The sequence below is a fragment of the Lepisosteus oculatus genome, chromosome 18 (assembly GCF_040954835.1).
Source record: "Lepisosteus oculatus isolate fLepOcu1 chromosome 18, fLepOcu1.hap2, whole genome shotgun sequence".
In the NCBI taxonomy this organism is placed as follows: Eukaryota; Metazoa; Chordata; class Actinopteri; order Semionotiformes; family Lepisosteidae; genus Lepisosteus; species Lepisosteus oculatus.
This window is the reverse complement of record NC_090713.1, coordinates 9,852,750-9,860,762: the sequence shown is the minus strand read 5'-3', so window position 1 is coordinate 9,860,762 and position 8,013 is coordinate 9,852,750. Positions and strand designations below refer to the sequence as shown.

At 33.6% G+C, this 8,013-nt stretch overlaps 1 long non-coding RNA gene across 1 annotated transcript; it reads left to right on the top strand.

Moving 5' to 3' along the window:
* The first annotated feature begins 531 nt into the window (after nt 1–531).
* On the top strand, nt 532–5,323 carry LOC138223985 (uncharacterized). Its single transcript, XR_011182377.1, has 3 exons — nt 532–621; nt 3,195–3,718; nt 4,409–5,323. It is a non-coding gene; the product is annotated as an uncharacterized lncRNA (long non-coding RNA).
* Nucleotides 5,324–8,013: the final 2,690 nt, after the last annotated feature.

Sequence of the window (8,013 nt, the reverse complement as noted above, 5' to 3'; positions counted from 1 at the left end):
CAGTATTCATCCTGTCCTTTTCTACACTTCTTTACAATCTACAGTTTTTTATGGTCTGCTTTCCTGACCTTGTAAACCTTTAACATGGGCTATATTTCAGATTCAAAACATACTGTATTTTAATTACTCTTATCTTAATGTTTCTCAAAGTTAAGTTTCCCCCCATAGATAGAATATTCTGTATATTTAAAAAGGAGAAGTCTCAAGGACGTTTAAGTAAAATGTATGCTGCCGCACAAGACATCAATGTTCATTAATGTAAAAATAGTAAAGTACAGTAGCAGCCCTTAGCTAGAAATCATTCCCTGCTTTATAAATTGGATTAAATGTGCAGTAATAAATACAAATCTAATTGTATTAAGTTTACAATTACATAATACAACTTAAGACATGTTTTTAGGTAACTTAAAAGTGTATATGGAATACTGTATGTAAGTTAATACACAGGTCCTGTTAAAGGAAATTGAAAGTGAAAGTGCATCTCTCTAAGATAAAAGCTCTGCAGCTTTGTATCAGTATTGTGTGTATTACTGGGAACTGAACTCTCAGCCAGGAGCCCACAGAAGCACGAGAACAATCTACAGATTACACTACTCACAGATCTTAACAGTGTTAACAAAGGTAAGCAACAACAATTCAATTGTCAGAGAAAACATTTTTTTTTAATTTGAGAAATGCACTGATTGTTAGTAAAATACATACCCAACACTTTGTGAGTCAATTTGAGTTGTTATTGTAGTTTTTCCTTGGAAACTATTTTACTTAACTTACTGTATCTAATGAACTATTGGAACTGTGCACCAACTCTTTTACTGGTATTGTAGAGGTATTGTAGAGGTAATTGAGGTTATTGTAGAGGTGGCTAGAATAGTCCCTGTGCAAAAATCTGTGACTGTTGCAGCTGCAATACAAAAACAAATAGTGAAAGTTAATGCCATTATGCATATGGGAAAATAAGCAATAAAAGTTTTTTTATATGTTGCAATCTGTGAACAATCTTGTATTATTTAATTATGTCAGGGATATGAAGTGTTTATCTACACCTAACAATAATTCTTAAATCTAAAAATAAATCTTAAAGGATAAACAATGAATTACTTAAAAGATTACTCCAAAAGTAGTCAACAGGCCTAAGTGCTTGTTTTCCATGGTAAAGGATTCTGGTGGCTCTGGTATTATGTGGGGTGCTTTTTCCAGACATGGTTAAGGGCCACTCAATCCCCCCAGGGGACAAGAGGACAAGATAAATGCCAATAATCACAATAATTACAAAATCATGCTGAATAACTGTCACATCCCTCCAGCAGAGTTCTAGATCTTTGTAGAATGTATGTCAAGGCACATTGAAGCTGTTCTGGTGTCACATTGTGGCCCTACACCTTATTAATACACTTCATGTTGTTGTTTCCTTGATTTTTATAGTTACCTATAGTTAGGCTTCACAGCCTGCAAGCAGCATGTATCATAAACCAACCAAGTTAACATCTACAGTATTTCACTCCACTAACAGTGTGAAAAATACAAAAATTAAACTTCAGTAAGTTGTGCACAAAAAGTTGCGGCAGTTAGCTGACACCCCTACCTTTCGCGAATCATAAGTTTAATAGACCTATACCTATTGTTACAAATGTTCTTTTATGAAAATTCAATGCTTTGAAACATGAATTGTTACCCAAATTTGAAATAATGAAAGCTGACTTCAAACTATGAAGAAGCAATACAAAGGAAATTTTAGAAAGCTCCAGTAAATGTAGAGAGTAAAGAGGAAGGTGTCATGCAACTCATTTCATATCGAGTGTACACCTCATATTCCACTAACTAGTATGGGTGAGAGCTAGCAGAGAGCCTGTGGAGTAGTACAAGCCATGTGTGATATGAAATATAGATGACATTCATAAAAAGAGGTATGGGTGTAATTAATCTGAAGAGGCAATTTGCCACTTTAAATAAATATACTGTACACTTCTTAAGATACCTGATGGAGCAAATCAATGGTTTGTCTTAATAAAAAGTAATTGAAAACTGACATATTAAGATAGTATCTAAAAATAAGGCAAGGAAAGAAGAAAAAATATCACATTCATTAATAGATGATAACATTAACTGGTAACAGAAGTAAAAACATACAATACATGCAAATACTATATTTAAACATGCTCAAAACTATAATATTAAGATTCCAGTATGAATTCGATCTGTAATCTGTAAATAGCAATCTTTGTGTGTTTCAGTTTGTAAATCCAGTAATTGGAATCGTTTGTCTTTTAACTTGCTGAGTAGCAACCGGTTGAAGAGTTAACAGTATTCACGTTTTTTATTTCATTATTAATATAACTTAACAGTGAATATGTTATAATATATATATACAAAAAAATGTTAATATAGTGTACATAATACTTTAACATGCGTGAATGAGTCAAATTAAAAATAAAACATGTTTACAAAGAAAGTGGATTACAGTAATACTACCAGCTATAAAGATAAATAGATTTAGATCCTTAAATTAATACCGTTATTAAATTCTTTAGATACACGATTCCATGTTAATCAAAGTATTAATCAAAGTCTAAAAAGTATGCGTTTTTTTACTATGATAACGAGCGCAAATATCCATAGAAGAGGTTAAAACATTATAACTTTTTATGAATGATATAAACTTAATATAGTCAGGATCACATAAAAACTTTTGCAAACTAACCACAGCATGTAACCAAATGAAAGACTTTAAAATGTTTAGGAAGAAAGTGAATACGGTTGTATATTTATTTTTATTTAAACTACCAAAACCAGACATATACAGTTTACATAATGTTTATGTTCCTAAATTATGGGAACATGACCTTCAAACATGTTGTGCTCCTCTTTTGTTTGTGCTCAGCTACATATATTTCCCTTTAGTTGTAAAATTCCATATTAATATTCAATATTAAGTGGATTAAAACATGCACAGTAAAGAGATTAAATGATTATATTGTTTCACTAACAACCAATACATCATGAGACCCCTGTCGTTCATTCTGGCTAGTCAATCACGTACTGCGGTACAACGTGGTGAACTGTAGATAATTTCGCGCGATACGGGGTTGTACCATTCCTTCATAATGGCTGCATCTGCATGTTTCACAATATTGAACTTAAATCTGTAGTAATAGCTGTTTTATTGAACTCTAATACTTGAATCTTCTCTTCTGTAGAGAAATCATGTCAGTGTCAACTGTAGAGACACTCGCTGTCATCTGTAACGAAGACTTGGAGGAATTTGTTGAGGCTGTTATATCATCCATGAAGGAAGGTGTCCTCTCACTGCAGAATCTCTTTGCGATTCTCCTGGTTGTGGACAGAAATCACATGGAGCAGGAACATGCAGACATTAGGAAACTGATTCTGGCAGCAAAGGAATGGCTGGAACGATCAGATAAAGCTGCAACATGCAAAGTGGAAAAGGTGGACAAGCACTGTGAGGAGCTGACAATGGAGAAGGGCAGGCTGCAACGAGAATGTGTTAGCAAGAAAACAGAATTGGCCAACCTGAAAGACCAGCTCACAGCCAACACTGAAATATTGGAGAGACACAGAAATGAACTGCAGTCAGCAAAAAGTAATTTTCAGTCCAAACAGCAGATTGTTAATGACATTAAAGCCAGAATGCAGCATGATGAAGCTATTAGAAACACTGGAATTGGACTGATGTTTATTCCTATTATTGGGACTATAATAGGTAAGTGCTGAAAGGGGACATGTAGTGTATAGTAATAATAACATTTGGTAGACAGAAGTGCCAAAATTGCTTCTACCACTGAATCAACATATATACGTATCCACATTATACTGTACATATGTATACAGTATCTTCATATTTTGGTAGTTGACCCCAAAGTTACTTGAAATCAGAAGTTTGTTACAGCATTAAGGTTAAAAAATACTAGTGTTCTTTATTTACACTACAGTGAAATAAAGAAAAAAGCAGCCACAACCAAATACCAAAACGAAACCTTCATTGAAAAGTGTAGTCAGAAGCATAAAGTCTCTGACTATCATAGCCAAGCAGCTAAGCCACTTACTGGCTTCAAAACAATATTTACACAGTCTCAGTCTCCCTTTGGTGGTCAGTCAGTCCTTTTCTCTATGTTGAGTGGAGCCAATAGGCCTTCTATTCTCCAGATGGCAGACATAATTCCATTGACTTACCCAGAAAGCCTCCACTTCCCACTTTTAAATTTCTCCTGGCCAATTATCTTCCAGCAACTGGTCAGGTGACTGAAAGAAGAAGGTTATTCCCCCAGAGGTTTCTGGTGAATGTGCTTTCACACAAGGATGAGAATAAAATATGAAAATATCAATTCTTATTGGTCTTTCCTGGACACAAAATAATACACTATTGTTTTTTTTTCCTTTTTTCATTTTTCAGGAGCTACTCTGATTGGTGTCTATCAAACGGACTTAAACAATGCCACAGAGGCTGCCAACACTGTTGAAATGGCTTTGAGGACATCTGAGGAAAATGTCACCACATCTCTTAGTAGAGTAGAGGAATATGAGCAAATGGTTGAAAAGAAGAGAGAGGAGCTCAGCAACACTGATGCATGCTTAAGACAAATTCAGAATGACATTCAAGACATTTCCTCTAAGATCTCATACGTGGTGACTGTCCAGCAAGACTTGAGGAATGCCACACACATGCTCAACGCATTGTCAGGGAAAGCCCAGGTGTTGGTGAAACAGACTGAGTATGTCATCATCTTTGATGTGGTGATTAACATTCTACAGGACATCTCTCTGAATCTGTGTGAAATCTTGGGCATGGAAAAATACCATCTTCTCTGTCAGGAAGATATTGCAACACTCATAAGTGCTTTGAGAGAAGACAACGAGAAACTGAAAGCTATTTCTTTTCAAGAGGATCAGGAAACTATTGTATCATTAATATGAACAGGCTTGTCATAAAATCATAAAATTAATGACTTACTCAATTAAAAAATAAATAAAACAAGGTACTGTTGTTGTGTAATACTAGTGAGTGGCTTTATAGTTGCAATGGGAAAAAAGTTTAACTCTTATACAGTACAGAGCTCTAATCCTAATCTTTACCATCATTGTTCCAATGAAAAGTGTATAAATACTGTATTTTTTGGCTACAAGCTCACTGTGGATGAAAGTTATATTGTACTCTGCTCTCCCTGGAAACAGTATTTGGTAGAAATGTTGAGATGTCTGCTGACATACTGTATAGATTTGCCTCTACTGTATGTTTTACATTCACATTTATCAGTATTTGACACTCAGTAAAATGCAAATATGTCTAAGAATATCAAAGCATTAGCGTTAGTTTTGTATCTGCAATCTTATTTTGACATTTATCAAATTATTATTTTTAAATGTCATATACAATGCTTTCTCAATGTAATTTTTTAATAAAGTAGCAGTGAATGAGGAAGCCTGATAATGATATTATTGGGATAAATAAAACAAAGCAATCACATTGGTTTTGTGCACATTAGTTTGCACAAATAATGTTTTACATTTATATAACACAATAACACTTAAATCCGAAATGTGTCTTTCATCAGGGGAACTTCTAGAAACATAAAAATAGTACAAGTAAACATTAAATTAAATATATTATTGCATAACAGACATCAACCATACAGTATATTATAAAACATTTTTATTATATCACAGTACGTGAACAGTGTACTTACAGAGAGGGGCTAATACAGTTACAAATAGGGAGTTGTGAAAATGAAAAAATCAAAATATCAGGAAATGACCAAGCAGATTAATCAATAAATGAAATAAATAATCATAATCCCCAGACTTGTAAAACATTGTGGCCAAAAATACACCAGAGTTGTTGGTATAGTTAGTGGCACATGAGCTCTTTGTTCTCCGGGACAGCTTTGGTGAAAAGAGTAATAATTCAGGCACACTGGGATTAACAAATATTTATTAATAATGACAATGCACACACTAACGCACACACAGTATAAACATACCTCACACAAGTTATACTATTGTATGTACAAACTTTCAAATAATGTGTCTCAGAGGCCTAAAGTTATCAAGAATTTTTATAATGTCTACAATATCCCAAAATAAAAGATAAGTCTTCTAAACTAACCAGAATACAACCTGAGGTTAAATCTTTCACTGTAAACCCAAATGCCACTAAATGAAGGGAACCTGCTGAATCTCTCCATTTTAAAAATGCACTCACCAGCCAGGAGAGGCCATTTATTAACCAAAGGATTCTTTACACAGGAAAACAGACTTCCCTAGAAAACAGAGAATAGCAAGCTCTGTTCAGTACTGTACTTACAGTAGCTCCAGTCTGGTCTTTTTGGGTGATCTGGAACAAGAAGCTCTCGAGATTTAGGATTTGTTAGTGTCATTAAATTGTTGTCCTCATAAAAAAAATATTTTATATTTGCCATTAGGACTGACTCCCTGGATGTCATTAAGATTAAAAAGAAGAGGGGGGAAGAGAACACCCTTGTCTTGTAATCTATGTACAGTATAATAAAGGATTTTTATATAGATAATCTAGTAGAAACAGAAGCACTAGATACAGATGCACCCATTCAAAATGCATGGTAAAACCCCATACTGCGTGAAATTATCTGCAGTTTAGCACATTATACCACAGTATGTGATTGGCTGGCCAAAATGACCGACAGGCGATGTACGTGTGTAATTGGTTGCTTCATTTAATCTCTTTACTGTACATGTTTAAATCCACTTAATATTGAATATTAATATGGAATTTTACAACAAAAGGGAAATTTTAGTAGCTGAGCCTAAAAAGAAGAGGAGCATAACATGTCTGAAGGTCATAAACAATATTAATTTAGGAACATAAATATATTATGTAAACTGTATATGGTTGGTATTGGTAGTTTAAATAAAAAATACACACCAGTAATCCACTTTTTTCCTAAACATTTTAAGCATTAAAGTATTGTATTCGGTTACATATTGTGTTTATTTTGGAAACGTTTTTACTCCTTCTGACTATAATAAGTTTATATACTTCATAAAACGTTATAATGTTTTAACCTTTCTATGAATATTTGCGCTCGTTATAACAGTAAAAACACACATACTTTTTAGAATTTGATTAATATGGAATATAATATGGAATCATGTAAATTAATAACAATATAATTATATAAATATAGCTCAATTTAGCATGGTAATACACTTTCTTTGTAAACATCTGCAACATGCTGATGGTGTTAAGCAGTGTGTAGGTCTGGGGCTTAGGCATGTGCCTTACATGTGAAAGGTCAGGGGTTCAAACCCAGCTGTTGGGATGAATTTTCTTTGAAAAACTAAAATAGCAAATATTATGGACACTATACTGAATTTGTTGATATTTCTTAATATCAAAATATGTACAAAGCTAAATGATTTATTAACTACAATGAATAATTTCAAACTGCTACTGTACTGCCACTACAGTATAGCTTGAGGGAAATCATTTATTTGTCCTGCATCAATCTTTAACTCATTCAGAGTGCCCTACATTACAAACTCCAAGTGTTTCATTCTGTCTATTGCTACAATATCAACAGCAATGTAGTTAATAGAAACATGTCAAAATGTTCCCAAAATAACCACAAGTGAATGAGTTGAGGGTTTTGATAAAAACAGAGAAATCATAACAATGACCATGTGCTGTTTCATGCTAATCAAGCTTACCCAACTGAAAGAAGGACACTTAATTCAACACAAAAATAATTTGTTATCTTGTAATTACGAGATACTGTTCTCGTACTTAAGAAATAGCAATACTTACGTCAGTGTATGTACAACCTGTTATGTTGTTCACTAAACACATTTAGAAGCTACAGTGAGCTTGGCTGGTTTAATGATGGTCTCAATATCCAACGCTGCAGAATTTGTATGGATCTACTTTTGACTGGGGTTTAGTCAAAATGAAATCTTGCAATTTTTAGCAAATATAAAACAGAATAATGATAAGCATTAGGATCAGTTGTGTGGGATTTAGAGATA